This window comes from Carlito syrichta, unplaced genomic scaffold, assembly GCF_000164805.1.
Source record: "Carlito syrichta isolate Samal-C Ts95f unplaced genomic scaffold, Tarsius_syrichta-2.0.1 Scaffold305683, whole genome shotgun sequence".
Classification (NCBI taxonomy): domain Eukaryota; kingdom Metazoa; phylum Chordata; class Mammalia; order Primates; family Tarsiidae; genus Carlito; species Carlito syrichta.
Genome location: NW_007249779.1, coordinates 214,604 through 232,430, shown reverse-complemented (window position 1 = coordinate 232,430; position 17,827 = coordinate 214,604).

Sequence of the window (17,827 nt, the reverse complement as noted above, 5' to 3'; positions counted from 1 at the left end):
TGACTTCCTGTCCTTTAGTGTATGTGAATTGCTTTTACCCAGAAGAAAGTGTGTCAGATCAGTCAGTCAATCAACATTCATTAAGCTAACAAAGCTCTGGGTCTCATGTGGGAAGGCAGAGACCTTAGGCTCTTCTAATTACATAATTTGTCCGTTCACCAACAGACATTTATTGAGTGCTCACTGTATGCCAGGCCCTGGAACACAGCAGTGAAAGAGACATTCCAGTAGAAAAGGCGGACAATGAACATGGAAAGGAACAAATGTGACAATTTCTGGAAGGAAGGTGCCTGCAGGAGATAAAATGAGTACCAAGTGAGACAGGGATGGGATGGCCACTGTGGTCTGAGGGTTTGGAGAGGCCTCCTGAGAAGACCTTTGAGTTGAGGCCTGAATGGTGAGGAGTAGCTGGCGAAGTAGAGTGAGAAATGAAGGGCTTAGGCAGTGGAGTGGCAAGTGTCTTGGGGTAAGTGGGAGGCAGTTAGTCAGAGAGGCTGGAGGAGAGAGAGGCGGAAGATGGCGGTGTCGGGAGGTCATAGTGGACCCACGGAGGAGTTCGGATTCTCATTGCTATGCAAAGGACAACCCTGGGGGGTTAGGAGGTGCATGGGGTGCACAGGGGACAGCAGGGACTCCCTTAGGATGGTTCTTGCCTGGGTCCTGGTCAGCAGTGAGGGGGCCTCCTACAGGCAAGGTGGAGGAGAGAAGACTTGGGTCTGCTGGAAATCTGAGTCTCCAGGAATTAGAATCCTCAGGAATCTTAGAATCAGCCCCTCCTAATCAGAATGAGAATTAGAAGCCGGCAGCATCCTGGCATTTGAAGCTGGCAGGAAGCTCAGCAGGGACCTGACAATCAGAGCTGAGCTGTGCCCTAAAACTAGCTTCTCCTGCCCCAAATATATCCAAGGCAGTAAAGGGCCTGACCCAGACTGCCCCATACTAAGTGCTTAATGCACAGTGTTTTATTTGTCCCCCACTAGGACCTGCTGAGACAGATGCCATTATTCTCCCCATTTCATAGATGAAGATACCGAGGCTCACAGAGCTGGAGTAGCTTGCTCATCCCAGGTCACTTAGGGAGGGACAAGATCCTCCTCCTCCAGGGGTCTGGCCTCAGGGGGGTGAGGGCAGAGCCGAAAGGGGAAGGCGGGGCAGAAAGAGGTGGGACCAAAAGAGCCGGTGCCTGGCGTGGTATTTTTAGCTGCTGCCTGCCCTGCGTGTGAAGGCAGGGGAATCAGACGGTCTTCGAGGGAGGAAGGCATACAGTGATGTCTTAATTGGGATCCTCCAGGAGAAAAGTGTTACAAGTGCTCAATTATTTTATAATGAGCCCGCCAGTGTGCGAACAGCCACAAACATTTTCAAAGCTGAAGTGTGTGTGCGTGTGTGTGTGTGTGGCGCTGATGTGGAGACAGTGGCAGAGAGGGATCATTTTTTTTCCTCCTGGCTTCCTCTCCTGTGCCAGAAGGTCCTTCTGCCCCGCGACTCCCTCCCTCCCTCAACGAGCCACAAATGCAGGAACACCAGGTGTTGCTGCGCAGGAGGACATTGGAGCCTTAACTGCTCTTCCAAGAAGGGGACGTGTGAGTGAAGGTTCCAGAAGCTTTGAGACCCTTTCTCCTTGCTGAGTAGAGAAGGGATTGGATGCAGGCTGTCAGGCTGTGGGCGCAGAGATGAAGGGCACGCGGGAAAGACCCATGGGCCCCTCCCCACCCTGCGGCCCTCCCCACCCTCCCACTGCTCCCATAGCACTCCAGAGAAGGTCCCAGCACGGTAACCTGGGGGGGTCTCTGTGACCTGCTGCTGACCCCCCCCCATGCTGCCCCACATCCCTCCTCTGAGCCATGCCATGGTTCCTGCCTCCAGACGTTTGCCCAAGCTGTAGCTGCCGCCTGGACCACCACCTTCGTTGTTGTCCTGTCTGAAAAGTTTCTCTCTGGTCTTTCATGGCCTAATTCAGCTGTTTTCTAATAAAGCCCTTTGTTTAACTCACCAGCCAGCAGGGAGCCCCCAGCACATCCTTGGGTAAAGCAGCCCCTGCCGAGGCCTCAGTTAGCCCATCTATTTAATGGAGGTTGGATAAAAAATTCTGGAATTCTGAAATGAACGTTTCCACAGCAGTGGGGCAGGGATCACCTCCCCCGCCCCCGGCACCCTGGGGAGAGCTTAGACCCCCAACAGAGTCTGACCCTGAGCTGAGGCAAAGTAGCACGGGACATTATTGTTTCCATTTTCCATTTAAGCATTTCAATTTCAAACTAACTTTTGAAAACATGGCTTTTGTCTTTAGAGTTGTGTCTGTGAATGAACAGTCACTGGGGAAGGGGATATGGACGGGCAATTACTGTTGAGAGGGGTTTGGAAATTGGCCCCAGGGGCCTCCACTTCCCCATCTGTGAAATGGAGCCACTAATAGTCCTCTCTGTCTGGTCCAAGATGACCTCTCCAGGGAGGACATGCTCATTACAGAGACTCGAGGGACACTGAGAGTGGCTGTAATGGCATGGGGGGCAGCCCAGCATCTCAGAGACAGGGGGCATGGCTCCTTGGAGCCTTCCTAGCATCCTCCCCAGCCTCAGGAAACAGCAGTCTGGATGTAGCTGCTGGAGCTAGGGAAGGATTCTTCATCCAAGCAGGAGCAATCGGTCTCCAAGCAAGGTCACCCAAGGCCTGTAAAGGGTGAGTCCTGGTGGCATGGGGGAGGTGGAGGTGGGGAAGTGGGGCCCCTAGAGATCTGAGAAGAGAAGGTCAGAGACCCCTGGCCTTTGTCCCGGCTCACTCACTCACACATTCCTTTGCTCACGTAGGCTCTTGTTTGTGTCATCTGTCTCTCTCTCCCTCCCTCCCTCCCTTTTTCCCTCTCTCCCTCTCTTCCTTCTTCCTTCCCTTCTTTTCTCAACAAATGTTTCTCCAGCTCCTACCATTGCCAGAGGGCAGGCTGAGGGCTGGGGACACAGCCACCCACGGAAGACATAGGCTCTGCCCTTAGGCACCTACAGTCTGGTGGGGGAGGCAGACACATTTCAGAAACTATGCAAGAGAATCTGTAATTCCAGCCACCAGCCACCCTGGGGGTCCCTGGGAGGAGCTGAGGCCTCTCCCGCCTGCCTTTTGACACCTATGTCAGCTCAGGTCACCACCTGCTCAATACTCTTCCGTGGTGCCCCCCCCAGAGACAAAGCAAAGGCTCCCCAAGGCCTCTAGGATTCCCTGACCCCAACCCTAGCTCCCACCTCTCCTGTCCTTGCTCCCTCTGCTCAGTCATACAGGCTTCTGGAACTCACCAGACCAGTCTCACTTCCCCCAGACACCTCCATGGCTTCTCCCTCCCCAATTTCAGGTCTTTCTGAGTGAAACGTTGGTGGCCCTACCTAAAATTACAACCCTTCCCCCCACCCTACCTTATTTTTCTCCATCACACCCAATGTTCTAATTCCTCAATCAGCTTACTTAGCCTTTGTCTCCTGCACTAGAACTTCAGCTGCACAAGGGCATGGATTCTATCTATTCTGTTCACTGCCCTATAGTGTGCACAGTGCCTGGAACACAGTGAGTGCCTGACAAACATGACTTCAAGGAATGAATAAGTGAATGAATGAATGATTGGTTGATTGCCTGCAGGGCATGCTGCACCACTCTGAGGTTGACAGCCTGGGCTTAGCTAGCTGGAGAGGAGAGCAAAGAGCTGAGGGTGGGTGGCTGCCCTCCCCTCTCCTTCATTCTCTTCGCCCACATCAGCCTTGAGGTCGCCATTAGGTTCAACGTAGAAGGTGAAGACTGAGCTAAGTTTGAAGTCTGGGTTTGATTCTGTCAGCAGTGGAAGGTGTGGAGGGGATCTGTACTGGGAAGGTGGGGTCAGATGCTACCAAGTCTCTGGAAGTGAAAGACGAGCGAGAAAGCTCATGTTGTAAGTAATGAAGGGAACGGATAAGTAGATGAGTGAGTGGACAGATGGGTGAGTGGGTGGGTATATGAATGAGTGGATGGATGGGTAGATGGATGGATGGGTGGGTGGGTGGATGGATGAGTGGATGAGTGAACAGATGAATGGATGAGTGGATGGGCAAACAAATGGATCCATGGGTGAATGGGTAGATGAATGGATATATGGATGGATGAATGGGTGGGTGAACGAGCGGGTGAATGAGTGGATATGTGGAGGGATGGTGAATGGATGAGTGGAGGGACGGATGAATGGGTGGATGAATGGACGGGTGGATGGATGGATGAGCTGGTGAGTGAATAGATGAGTGTATGGGTGGATGAGCAGTTGGGTGGATGGGTGAATGGATGAGTGAATAGATGAGCGGGTGGACAGACGGGTGGATGAATGTGTGAATGGGGGGGAGGATGGATAAATGAATGGATGAATGGATACGTGGACAGATGGATGGGTGGGTGAACTGATGGATCAGTGGGTGGATGGATGGCTGAATGGATATATGGATGGATGAATGAAAAGATGAATGGATGGATGGATGGACAGATGAGTGGCTGCATGAGCGGATGGGGAGATGAACGGGTGGGTGGCTAGATGGATGAGTGGATGAAGTTATGAAAAGGGGTTCATGGAAAAGCGGATGGATGGATGGAAGAACAAATTGGCTGATGGACGGGTAGGTGGATGGATTGATGGGTAAATGGGTGAACGAATGGTTGAACGGATTAGTTGATGATTGGACAAGTGGACAGATGACTGTGCTGATAATGATGGCAATAATGATGAATCATTTATTGAGTACTTTCTGTATGCCCTGCCTGTACTTTACATAATCAATCTCATTTAAAATTCTTATTACAAACGTATGAGGGAGCCATTTCTGTCCGCATTTTACAGATGGAAAAACTGTCTCAGACATAAAAGGACGTACCGAAGACTTGCAACTGAGGAGAGGTTGAGGCCCGATTCCTGCATAGATAAGCCCTCAATGACCTTGCTCTTCAGGACGGGGCCTTCACCATGTGAATGAGCACGGTCTGGGGACAGCCACCCTGCCCTGTGTGGGCATCTCTGAAATGTCTGCTATCTGGTCTCGAGGGGAAGAGGCCTCTGGGAAGATCTGTTGCTACAGTCTGACGATTATAGCTACATTTGGCCCCAGAGGAGGGAGACAGGGGGAGCCACAGACCCACAATCCTCCACAGTACATAGCTCCTGGAGGCCCCATCCACAGGGAAGTGGGTGTGGGTAGGAGGGCAGCTGGCATGATTCACCAAAGACAAAGGGAACCCATTCCAGCCAGCCCCATGGTTCCCAGGGTCTGTGCTCTAGACAAGGGCAGCAGAGCAGAGGCCAGCCTTGCAGACCTAGGTCTTGCTGCCCCCAGCCTCAGCTTGAAAGTAACACAGGGGCTGCTGGGGACATAAAGTGAGATGGTGAATGGAAAGTGCTGGCCACACAATAGGTGCTCAGTTTCTACTGATGACAATTCTACTGGTTCTGCCATGTCCTTGCAGGTCAATGGTGGCAGAAGCCACTTCTTCCTGAGCCTTAGTTTCCTTCTCTTTAAAATGGGGAAGCAGATGTCTGCCTTGCAGCTTCATGAAGATGATTCCATTCTTTGACCTAAGATTTGTTTTCCCAGGCGCTGTAGCCAATAAAACAGACAAGCATACCTGCCTTCGGGGAGCTGACAATTAACCTAACAGATAAGTAAGTTATATACCATGTCACGTGGGGATAAATGATACAGAGAAAAATGAAGCTGGGGAAAGGATAAGGGTGTGGGAAGGGGTTCAACTTTAAATCAGATATCCAGGAGAGGCATCTCCCTGAGGCATTTGAACAGAGACCTGAGGTTGGTGGAAAAATGAGGCATGCAGAGATTTTAGGGGCAGAGCATTGGCAGAGGGAGTGGTAAGAGCAAGGGCCCTGGGGGTAGGCAGTCCGGGGTGTGTTCAGGAGGTGTGAGAGGGTGAGGGATAGGAGATAAGATTCCAAGAAAATGGGGCAGCTATGGTTGAGCTGGGAGTCATGGGATGGTTTAGCACAGAAGATTTTAACAGGCTCCCTGAGGGTGTCATGTCTGAGGAAGGGGCATCCCCTCTCCTGGGCATTCTGGGGGTTCAGCCTCCCTGCTTCCATCTGCCACTGATTTCCCCCTGTGGAGGCCGCAGGGAGCTGGTGGCTGTTCCAACCAGGCACAGGCAAGGAACTCAGGAGCACATAGGGCCCAGACAGAGAGACAGCTCCTCTCTTAGCCCCCTGTCTGGCCCTGAGTCCCTAAACCTGGGCTCCTGGATTCAAAACACAGAGGCTTTAGGATGGGCATGAAGCTTTGTGCCAGGATGCTGCTGCACTTGGCCTCTCAGCCGAGCCAGCACCACTGTCAAGGCTGCCTTCAGAAACTTGGTCTTTTTCAACTAGAAACTGTTAGTAGGTCCAAGTTTTTCCCGAGGCAGGAACCCCTAAGGCACAGCAGGTGTACACTAAAATGGCTGCAAAAGCAAGATGATAATTTTTTTTCCTCAGTCTCTCGTGAGCCTCCCCAAACGATGCTGGGGGTGTGGGTGTGACTGGGGAGGCTGGAAGGGCAGACTGGGATGGGGGCTGGGGGAGGGGCAGGGCCACCGCACCCAGTGGGAGCTATGTGCTGACACAAGCCCTGAATTCCCCATCTTGCTTCCCTCACTGCACCCATTTTGTCCCTAAGCCCTGGCGCGGCTGAAGGCCCAGGAGGGATCCCAGGACAATGGTGCCCAACTCTGGGCACTGACCTCGTGGCCATGCCTAGACGGGCCTGATTTCTGCTGTCCACACCCCCTTGTCCTGCACAGGGCACACTGACCACAGCCCCTCGCTCAGACATCCCAGGCTGCTGCTCAGGGATAGAGGGTTCTGGCTACTTGCACACCTCTTGTGATGGAGTGCCCACTACCTCCTAGAGCAGCTAAATCTGACTCTGAGCTGCTGGGATCACAGAAAGAGTTGCTCTTTCCTCTGCACCACTGGTGGAAAGAGGCTGGGCTGTGGCTCCCTGGGACCTCAGTGCCACTAACCACACCTCTCCAGGGTCCCACTACCAGCTCTCTGTCCTCACTCTTCCTCCACCCAGAGGACCCTCCCTGCCTCCATTCTTGCTGAGCTGTGACCTCTAGGCACCCGACAACTAGGGAACCTTGAACCCTGAAACGATTTTATTCCAGCAGGAAGTGCAGTGAAGAGTTTCCGAGCATCTTCTTGGCAGCTGGCCACTTCACAGTTACGGTGACCCTTGGACTTGACATCTCTGTGCCTTGGTTTCCCTCGTCTGTAAAATTGCAAAACTGCTCTAATTTGGGGGAATGAAGATCTGGGTAGAGAGGCTCCCTACAGAAGGAAGTGTGCTGGTCTCAGAGCTGAGCTCAAAGATTTGGGGCCTTTCTAAGAGACGAGGGGGAGGGGGCCCTGGGACCCACATCCAGCCTAGCTGCCGCCTTTGGGGATGGGAGGAGTTTCTGCTCTCTCCATGCCCCCGCCTGCCACATTTGAGAGCCCCTTGCTTGTGGACTACCCCTGTCTCCTCACCTCCCCCCAATTCTGCCCTGGAGAACCTGACTGGGAGGGGGCTGTCCCACCCTGGCTCTTGTTTTCACTTCACCCCTTCCTCTTCTGAGCACCAGTTTTTGGGGGCTGGAGAAGACGGGCTTGGAGGGGATTCTGGGGTGGCTAGAGGCATCTGAACTTGGCCAGGATGCTGGGGAGGCGGTGACATCTGCAGCTGGGAGTGGAGGTTTATCCAGGCAGACTCGGAAAAAGAGCCTGTGGAGGTTAGTGCGTGAGGCCACCCCAGGGCACCAGGTGGGCAGACAGCCCCACAACCACAACACCCCCTGCTCAGGGCTCAGACAGCCCCCTCTTGGTCAGACCTCCCTGAGATGCTGGAGTTCATGCAGATGGATGCACAAGCCCCAGAGAGAGGAAGGGCTGGCTCAGAGCCTCACAGCCCGGAGCGACAAGGCCCTGCTGGAGTCGTGGGGTCTTGGCTGGAGGGACTCATAGATCAATGACTCCAGTACCACCCAGGTGCCATCCTTCTGAGGGGGTTTGGCCGCTTCTTGTGCTGTGGACCCCTCTTCAGAATTCTGTTGTCTTTTAAACACTTTTTGGTTTTTTTGAGTCAGAGTCTCTGTCGCCCAGGCTGGAGTGCAGTGGCACGATCACGGCTCACTGCAGCTTCAACTACCTGAGCTCAGGCAATCTTCTTGCCTCAGCCTCCTGAGTAGCTGGGACTACAGGCATGCACCATCATGACCAGTTAACTAAAAAAAAATTTTTTTGTAGAGACAAGGTCTTGCTATATTGCCCAGGCTGGTCTCAAATTCCTGGGCTCAAGCAATCCTCTTGCTTCAACCTCCCAAAGTGCTGGGATTATAGGTGTGAGCCACTACACCTGGCCAGAATTCTGCTCTTTTTTTTGAGTCAGAGTCTCACTCTGTAGCCCAGGCCAGAGTGCAGTGGCATGCTCACGGCCATCCCAGCGTCAACCTGCTGGACTCTGATGATCCTTCCACAACCTTCCAAGTAGCTGGAACTACAGGCATGTACTACCATACCCAGCTAATTTTTTTTTATTTATTGTAGAGATGAGGTCTCACCAAGTTGCCTGGGCTGGGCTTGAACCCGCGGGCTCAGGCAATCCACTCGCCTTGGCCTTCCAAAGTGCTGGAATTACAGGCTGAGCCACTGAGCCCGACCCAGAATTCTATTCTTAATACATCAGATAATGAACAGGATTCCAAAGAAAGCCAGTTATCAAAATAGTTTAAAAGCACATTTGTGATATGGTAAGATACGCGTTCTTTTCTGGATGCATTGATGGTAAGATTGGGTTGAAGCCCAACTGTAACTTTGAACCAGAGAACATGGAAGACCTTTGGAGAGGTCTGCAAGCTTGTGGTGGGGTGTGAAAATGTCTGTGACTTTTGCTGGTGACAGTCTCAAATGCTACCAGGGTCTGCTGCGTCAATTCACAGCGGAAGGAATCGCGGCATTTCCATTGGAGCTGGGTTGATATTTTCCACCATTCAAATACGCGGACTCCTGACCTCCACCCGTGACATTTCCCCCCCGCTCCAGAGTCTCCTGCTGGGAATAGCAGCAGTGTGTCATAAGGCCATGTGCTGTAAATGACAGTGACAAAACAGTAGTCACCATTTTTTTCCGGAGGGCTTGCCTTTTGCCAGACACTGGGCCGAATGCGTCCCCTCATCTGATCATCACCACAGCCCTGCGAGGCAGGCACTAATGTAAGTCCCACTGTGCAGAGGAAGAAATGGAGGCAGAGAGACGAAGAGACTTGCCCAAGGTCGCACACCTCATGAGCAATGGTGTCGGGATTTGAACACAAGCCTGTCTGACCCCAGAGGTTGTGCTGTCTCCCCCCTCCCCCCAGTAAAATGCCTGGCACACAAGTGGGGTTTAATAGATGTTTGACCCATTTAAAGGGTCATTGCTGAATCCTCTGTGTTCATGGGAGGGACATTCCCTGGGGCTAAGCTGGACTCCGTGGATTTACAATGGATTCTATATTTATCATCCCCATTCCTAGGCAGGGTAATGGATTTTAAATGGAGTAGATACTAATTGCCCCCTTACTGTGGATGGGCCTGCCTGGGGGGAAGTCTTCCTCCAGCTCTGGGACCAAATTCCAGGGACCCACACCGAACCCATGGTGAGGATTTAAATAGGCCAAGATGGGTGTAGGGCGGTACTCCAGCCGAGGAAGTGTGGTGGTGGGACCTACCAGCCTACTGGGGAAACATTGAGTGTGTCCCTTGTACCAGCGAGTCCTTCTACTCTGGGGTCACAGGGCAAGGCTGTCCCCAGAAGAGGACACCCGGCTCCCTGGAGCTTCTGTGAGATTCAGGCCATCATGGGGTGTTTATTAATCACCACAGACAGGATGGGGTCGGACCTGCTGGAGCAACTCCACGGGGAGTCGCAGGTGGGAGGGACCTTGAGAGGAAGGAGCACAGGAGGTGAATTTGGGTTCAGGACAAGGAGGGGGAGTCTCCCTCTTCCCTCGGCTTTAGGTTGTTTAAAACAGTTAATTGATTGTGGGATCATATGGAACGTGGTCTAAAGAAAAAGTAGACTTGCAGAGAACTGCTTGTCCCCCTCCTTCCTCTAGCCTGCTAGCATCTCTTTCCAAAATATTCTACCAAACACACTCGTGTGAGTGTCTGTACATATTCTGCTTTTTAAAAAATTTCGATGAATGTCTCCAATTCTCGCTCGCCGACAAGGTGACTTTTCACTTTGTCTTAAAGAATTTTTCACGTTAGATGCATTCGACAAATATTTCCTGGGCACCTGCTAAGTGCTGGGCACTGCTCTCACGTGGGCCATAGGGGGCCGGGCTCACAAGCCTGTGCTCTGCTCCTTCACAGCTGAAGGGAGTGCTGCTCCCCCATGCTGATGAGCCCCGTGGTTTCCTTCCCAGAGGGGAGGGGTGCTGTGCTGGCAGTTGCTCTTACAAAGTCAATCCCCAAGTGCAGGCATGACACAGAAAGAATCCTAGAGGTGGAATTCCTGAGACAGAAAGGGATATGTCTTCTTAGCTCTACCAGCTGTTACCAGATTGCGGTTGAAATGTCAGGGTTTTGGTTGCTTGCAGAGAGGTGGTCCAGGCGACCAGGCAGAGGGTGGCGCTGGTGGGCATGGAGAGGAAGGCGCAGGGGCCAGCAGTGGGACACAGCTGGGGAGGGAGAGCAGAGACACCTTCTCTGCCTGTGAGGAGCCCCCAGTCTGAAGGGGGAGCAGAACCAGAGAAGAACAGTGATCCCAGAGGCTGTGGGTGCCTGGCAGGGAGGGTGGACCCTCCAGGGAGGCTGCAGGAGGAGCCCTCTTCATGGAGCACCAGTCATTGTGCTGGGGCACTTCCCAAATGCCATTTCATAGGAAGGCTGCCTCATCAGTGCACGCAGTCATTGAATCATCTGAGTGTGTACTCTGTGCTGGGCACTGTACTATAGCACTGGGGAAAGCGGTAAACTTCTAGGGGAGCACCATGCCCATTCTACAGCTGAGGAAACTGAGGCTTTGAGGGAGAAGGCAAAGGCAGAGAAATCTAGTCTTCTTTCCTGGCTTCCATCCCTGAGAGCTGTGGGTACTCCTATAAATAGGAGCTTACAGCTCCAACTAATTTCTGCGAATAGACCTCAGGTGGTCAGGGCAGACCAGTCCCTATCTCTGCCCCACAGGGCCTGACACCAGACATGAGGCTCCTACCCAGTCTGCTCTGGCCTGACAAGCTTTCCATCCCCATTTCAGTGGCTCTGTGCCTTCTGGGACTAAGATGACTTGGGTGGTTGGCCTGCACTTGGCCCTTGTTCATCTCCAGCCCATACGTGGCTTCCAGTGCCTCACCCTTGGAAGACCAGACCTCAGTGCACCAAGGCCCAGGGTACAGGGACCCCAAGTTGGCTGGAACCCTCAGAAACACAAGCCAATGTCATGAGCAGGAAAAACGAGACCCTGAGAAGGTCACTGCAGGAGTCTGTTCGGCCCTGGAGCACAGGGGGCAAGGCAGTCTACCATCCTGCTCTCTGTCTCCCCATCAGGACTTCAATTCCCCAGGACGCCTGAGCCAGATGTGCTGGGAAGGCCCAGCTAGAAAGGGCTCAAGGCGCTCTAAGTTCAGCCCGACCACTGGACAGGTAGGGAGATGGAGGCCTCAATCAACCCAGGAACTGGAAGCTGAGGCCACAGGGTAGGTCCCTGTGAGGCCAGCTTCCCTCCTTCCTAGCTACCAGGAAGTCTTGCCCACCCCATCGTCCCGTCATCAGGCTTCATTCCATTTACAAAATAACTTAAAAACATTGATGAAGCAAAACAAAACAAAACAAAAACATTGCTGAAGCAATAGATGCTTTCTGTGAAAAATCCAAACAAAACAGCCCTGAAGCTGTCTGGTGTATGGACGCCTCAGAGGCTGAGTGCCAGCTGAAGCCTTGGAGGAGCCGGCATCCCACCAGGTGCACCCAAGCTCAGAGCACTCAGGAAGCATATCTAGACATCTTCCTCCAAGTGGAAGTGAATGGGGAAAAGGTCTCTTCCCAGGGGACCACCAGTGGCTTTGTCTCCAAACTTCTAGATTTTTCTCTTTGCTAATGCAAATATATCTATAGTCTTTCATAACGTCTTAACAGAAACAGAATCATGCAATAGACTCTTGGTTCTTGGTTATTTTTTTTTTTGGTTATTTTTTTTTTTATGAGGATGTGGGGGGGACAATGTGTTTTGGACAATTCACACTCCAAAATCAGGACTCATAGATCGATCACTCAGAGGCAGGCCCAATTCCACAAAGCACGACGAAGCCAAGGGCTGGAGACTCACCCTCTTGAGGAAGGAAGGTCACGGGGTAGAGGCCTTCTGTCTGTCCATGAAGTGATGGCCCCATGTGGGGACAGAGAGGAGGCAGGCAGTGCCCACTGGGGTGGAGAGGGGCTGGTAATTGGCCGGATTATCGCAGCAGGGAGGCCTCCTTGGGGGAAGCTATTTTTAACTCTGAGAGACGCAGCAGCCACTTCCCTCTTTCTCTTTATTGCCCTTTAATCCTGTCATCCTGGGGCCTGCAGGCCTTGCCCATCTTTCCGGAAGCTCTGTCCCTTTAGAGGAAGGGAGGGATGAAACACCCTCCCAATGTACCATGCACTGTGATCCCACACGGTTCTGCCAGGCAGGGCTCTCCCATGCCCACTTTAGAGGAGGAAAGAGAACAGCAGAAAGTTTAAGGGACATTTTGGAGACCTTGCTGGTCTTTTTACAATCTATGGCCTCCACCACTATACCTTTGAAGCTATTGGAAACTTCTTAAATTATAAAAGGGATGCTTTTGACTCACAATCAGAAGCCAGGGGTGTATCTAAGGGGCTCCAAAGACCAGCCTCGAATCTTGTTTCTCTCAGTACCTCAGCTCTGCTTTCCTCTGGGTGGGTCTCACTCATTTCAGGTGGGCTCACCCTGTGTGAGGGCAAAGGTGTTCCCCCTTCCCAACCTAGCAGCCCTGGGAAATAGAACTCCTTCTTTTCCTGTAAACCCAGCAAAAGTCGTAGGGCTGATTTTCGTTGCTTGGCTTTGATCATGTGCTCATTCCCCAATCAATTGTTGTAATGCTCACAGCCAGGTCTGGATCACCTGCCCAATTGTGGGCCCTGGGGATGCCCTGAGGCCAGCAGGAAACACATACAGAGGGAGTGAGGTAGGGGAGGTGAGACCCCCAAGAACCAGGCTCTCAGAAGAGGGGCCTGGACAACAGGAGGACTTGGACCAGCAAACCTCTTAAAGTTGAACAGCTGCACAGAAACCCTGAAGCCCAGGCCTGCCAGGTGCCCAGGAGATGCTGGATGGAGCACAGCTGATGTCCTGGCCTTCAGTCTTGGCCCTGGCTGCTGCCCTCCTGACCACCAAGAGCACATCCTCCTCTCAGCTGCAGTTCCTGAGGGTGCAGGGTGGTGGGAGTGTCAGAGCCCTGCACAAAAGAAATAAGTTACCTGGCAAGCTCCAGTCCCAGCTGATCAACGCCTGTTTCCTGATGGGTGAGAGGGACTCAGTGTCCTGTTTCCAGGGCTGCCAGTGGTTCCTGAAGTTCTGTCTGTGGGCGCCTGGGCATGGGAGGAGTGCAGGAGTGTGTGACTGTGTGCTGGGTCTGAGCCATGTCTCCATACACCCTGATGGAGGCTGTCAGCCAAGGCCCACACACCCCTGGGGTCAGGCAGTCCTCCCTGGGCAATTGCTTCACTTATCTGGGTGTCATCCACCAACTGAGGCAGCCCTGTCTTCCTATACCCTGCAGTGCACGTGGGTGTTTAGCCCAGAACCTGGCACACACCAAGGGCATGGTCAGCTTCGGCCACTATCATTCTTCCTGTTAGTATTACCATCAAAAGAATGTCTTGGGACACATGGTGTTGAGGAAAAAGATTGGGCTGAGGGCAGGACCCTTGAATGTGGTCTCTGTTCTGTGGCCCACTCCCTGAGTGATGGGGCCTCTTTGACCTTGACCCACCCGAATGTGGATGGGCACCCCACCAGAAATACATTTCCTGGAATCAGCCTAGCACAGGTCTTTCTGATTGCCTTATGGTGGGTAAGGTGAGAGGCAGAGAGAGACTCGGACTCTGGCCACCTCCCTGGAGGAGGAGGCAAGGCTTGTGTTGCCATGCCAGGTGGCCTGTGATTGCAGGGAGTTAGTGTGGTTTGATGGTGCAGGTGGAGTTAGGTGTGGCTGAGCTGAGCAGAGCACGGCAGGAGAATCCCTACGTCGAGGAGACTTCAGCCCATATCCACTAGTTCTCATTCTGCAGACATTCACTACACACCCCAGTGTGCTGGGCTCTGGGCTCTGAGCAGGCCAGAAGGGTGTGTCCTGACCCTCACAGGGCTGACTTGCCAGCAGGGGAGATGACAGTGAACTAGACACCCCAGAGAGCAGGCGGCTCAGGAAGAAAGCAAAACGGGGGATGGAGGGGTGAGTTCTGGTAGTCTGGGCAGGCCCCTCCCAGAGGTGCCGTCTCACTGCCCCTGAAGGAAGAGCAGTTTGGACAGAGTCATGCTGCTGGTGTTTCAGGGCCTGGATGGCCAGCCATTGTGTCTGGAAGGGGACAGCCGAGGGGATGAGTCTGGGTCCTCAGGGACTTTGTCATTCCTAGAAGGGGTTGAACTGGTCATGCTGAGAGCCCATTTTATATTTTGACAATGGGAGGCCCTAATGGCCAAAGCTAGGTCAAGATCTAGAGTTGGCAGGAAGAACCCCAGCAGGCTCTCAGGAGGAGGCTTTCCTGGAGGGAATGAGGTGCTGGGACCAGTGTGAGGAGCAGTGGGTGAAGCTGTCTGCAGGGAGAGAGGGCAAAGTCACTGGGGAGGCACGGTGTGGTTTTCATATCTCAATCGATAGTTGATTTATGCTGGCAACAAGTGCATTGGTGTTGTGGTGTTAGGATGTGATAATTATAAAAGCCGGCAGCTGCTGTGTAGAGAGGTTGCCACTCTGAGCCTCCTGCAAAGCCCAGCCTTCAGGGCCCCCTCCCTGGATGGCTTTTGGTCTTGGAAGCAACTTCCTCTCTCTGAGCCTTGCTTTCCTCAAAACAAAGGAGAGGTTCCAAAGGAACTGAGGGCCTTCTCTGGTCTCCCTGACCCGTGGCTCTAAGGATGCACAGATCTGCAAACGTTTCTGGAACAGCGGTGATGTGGCCACCCTGTGAGGGACTGGGCCCCAGACAAGCCTTGGTCTCATCCTTGTCTTGGAGAAGCTCTCACCCTGGAGGGGAAGAAAAAGAGAATTTTAGATTAAAGAAAAACCAGGTGCAGGGCACACTCCAAGGATGTCAGGAATGTACACGCATCTTGGGACACCTGACTCCTGTTCATCTTGTCAGCCTCTTCCATAGCTGTGCAAAGTGGAGTTACTACTCTCATGGTTGCAGCTGCTATTATCATTCCCATTTTACAGAGAAGGAAGTGAAACCTCAGCGAGGGACACGTCCAAGGCCTTCCTGCAGGGGAGCAGTGCTAGAGCTTGGACCCTTTAGCCCTGTTCGGCCACTCCTGACACTGCCCCCTCAACACTGAGGGAGGTGCGCTGTCCCCTTCTCTTGCTGTGGCCAGCACCCAGGAAGGCTGTGAGCCCCTCTGCCCACATGGGAATCTCTGGGGCAGCTGTGTGAGCTGGATAGAGAGAGATCCACCTACGTCCCTGCCCCTCTGTGCCTCTGTCCTTCCTGCAGAGAGGCTGGCATTCCTGTGGCCTGGCAGAGGGTCTTTGCACGGATGGCCTGTAACACCCATGCATGGGTTGTGATTATGATTAAGAATGGAGCTCTGGCCCTGAAGGTGGGTTGAGAGGGTGAGATGTGGAGCCCAAAGGGCGGTGACCGGAAGTCAGCACTGCTTCTCTGTTGGGATATCTTCTGCTGGGTGACCTGAGGCAAGACACTTGCTCTCTCTGTGAAATGAGTCTGATAATGGCTCTGAGGGGAGGCCTGGGGCCCAAGAAGAAGACCTGGCCTGCCTCACATGAACCATACTGGTGAGCACCTGGGTGGGGGCTCTGTGTGTGGGGGGTGTTTCAGGCTTGAGGATACCCTGCACTCACCCCCTTGTCCCAGGAGCGGTCAGAGTCCTGGACCTGGAGGATCCCTGAGATGTTCCTGTCCATTCCCTTGTCCCCAACTGGAGAGATGCCACCCGCTCCTTTGGACACTCACAGTGAGGCCTCAAGGGAGGGGTGGCTCAGGCCGCATTTGGGACTAGAGTGATGCTTTCTTCGCCACTGGCTTTGGCTTCCTCATCTTCTGGGAAACAGGGCGGGCAGCTGTGTTATTTTCCTCCTTGGTCACTTGGAGGGAGAAGGAGGAAAAGTTTCCTGAGAGCTTCTGGTCCCTTGGGAGGCTGGTATCTTAGGAGGAGAAGGAAACCAGGACACTGTGTGCCAGTCAAGGGCAGGCTGGGGGCTGGAGTCCCCTGGGATGCCCCTTCTCTCTCTACTGCAGCCCTAAGCAGAGGGGCAGGGCTGTCATCTTGGGGACACACTTGGTTCTGAAGTCTGGCTCCATCGTTCAATAGCTTTGTGACTAGCTAAGAGACCACCCCTCTCTGAGTCTCAGTTCCTTTATCTGTAAAATGGGGGCAATGAGCTTCTCTACCCCAAAGGGTCATAAAGACGATAAAATAATTCTAGCTGGGTCCTTAGCACAGAGCCTAGCACATACTGAGTAATCAATAAACGTTAGTTGTCTACCCAGCCAGGAGCTGTGCTAAGCACTTTAGGTATACTCATCTCATTTAATCCTTGCTATGGCTCCATGAGTGTGGTGAGATCCACTGACAATGGGGAAACTGAGTCAGCAAGTGGTTTCATGACCGGCCTCCATAGATGGTCAGTAGAAGAGGTGGGATTCAAACCCAGGACAACCTGAATGCTAGGCTGGGCTGCATCTACTAGCTACCTGGTCTTCAGAGCCTGGGGCTGGTAGGGCCTGCAGATCACTCTGCTCTGAGCTGCCAGCAATCTGGGCGCCAGCCAGAGAGCCGTCCTCCTTGGTTAGAATCCTGCAGCCAGTCTCCCCGCTGTGCAGACACATAATTATATTTCACATTAAAGGGGAAGCTGGAGGCTGAGGGGGCCGGGGAGCCCTTTGAGGCCCATGCTGTGGGCACAGACCTGCTTCTTCGGCCCACTTCTGTGGCCCTAGGGCTGAGATGGGGGTCAGGCCAGTGATAAAATGGGGTTTCCCTGGGTCAGGACCCAGCCAGGCAGGTCTGTCTGCCAGGATGAAAGGCCTGGGCTCTGCGGGAGGCAGAGAGATATGAGGCCCAGACAATAGGCCCCAGGAGGCTGGGAGGGCAAGGCTTGTGGGGACAGGCTGGGAAGAATGCCTCAGCCTCCAAGACAGGGGTGGGCAAGAGAAGGGTGTCACATGGCGGTCAAGTCAACGGAGAGGGCAGCAGGAGGAGCACAGAGGAGAAAGCAGGAGATGGGAGAAGCCAAACAGAGCACAAGATGGGGAGGAGAGATGCTCTGGGGGGGGGTGGATAGTGTATGTATACAAGTGTGCGTGCTGGTGTGCAAGAGGGAAAGATTCTGCAGGAATGCACTAGCTTAGATCTGTGTGCATGTGTGCACACGTGCAGATACCTCCTTGCATGTGCACACGAGCGTGTATACACCTGCGACCATCATGCATGCCAAGGCATGTATTTCACACATGTGGATGCGACGCCAAGTTTGTGTATCCGGCTGTATGCACGCATGTTCAAGATTCCCCTGCCTGTGTGTGCTCGCCAGGCACCTGTGTGTGCGCGCGTGTCCCGGGGAGGACGTGCCTGTGTGTGTGTGTGTGT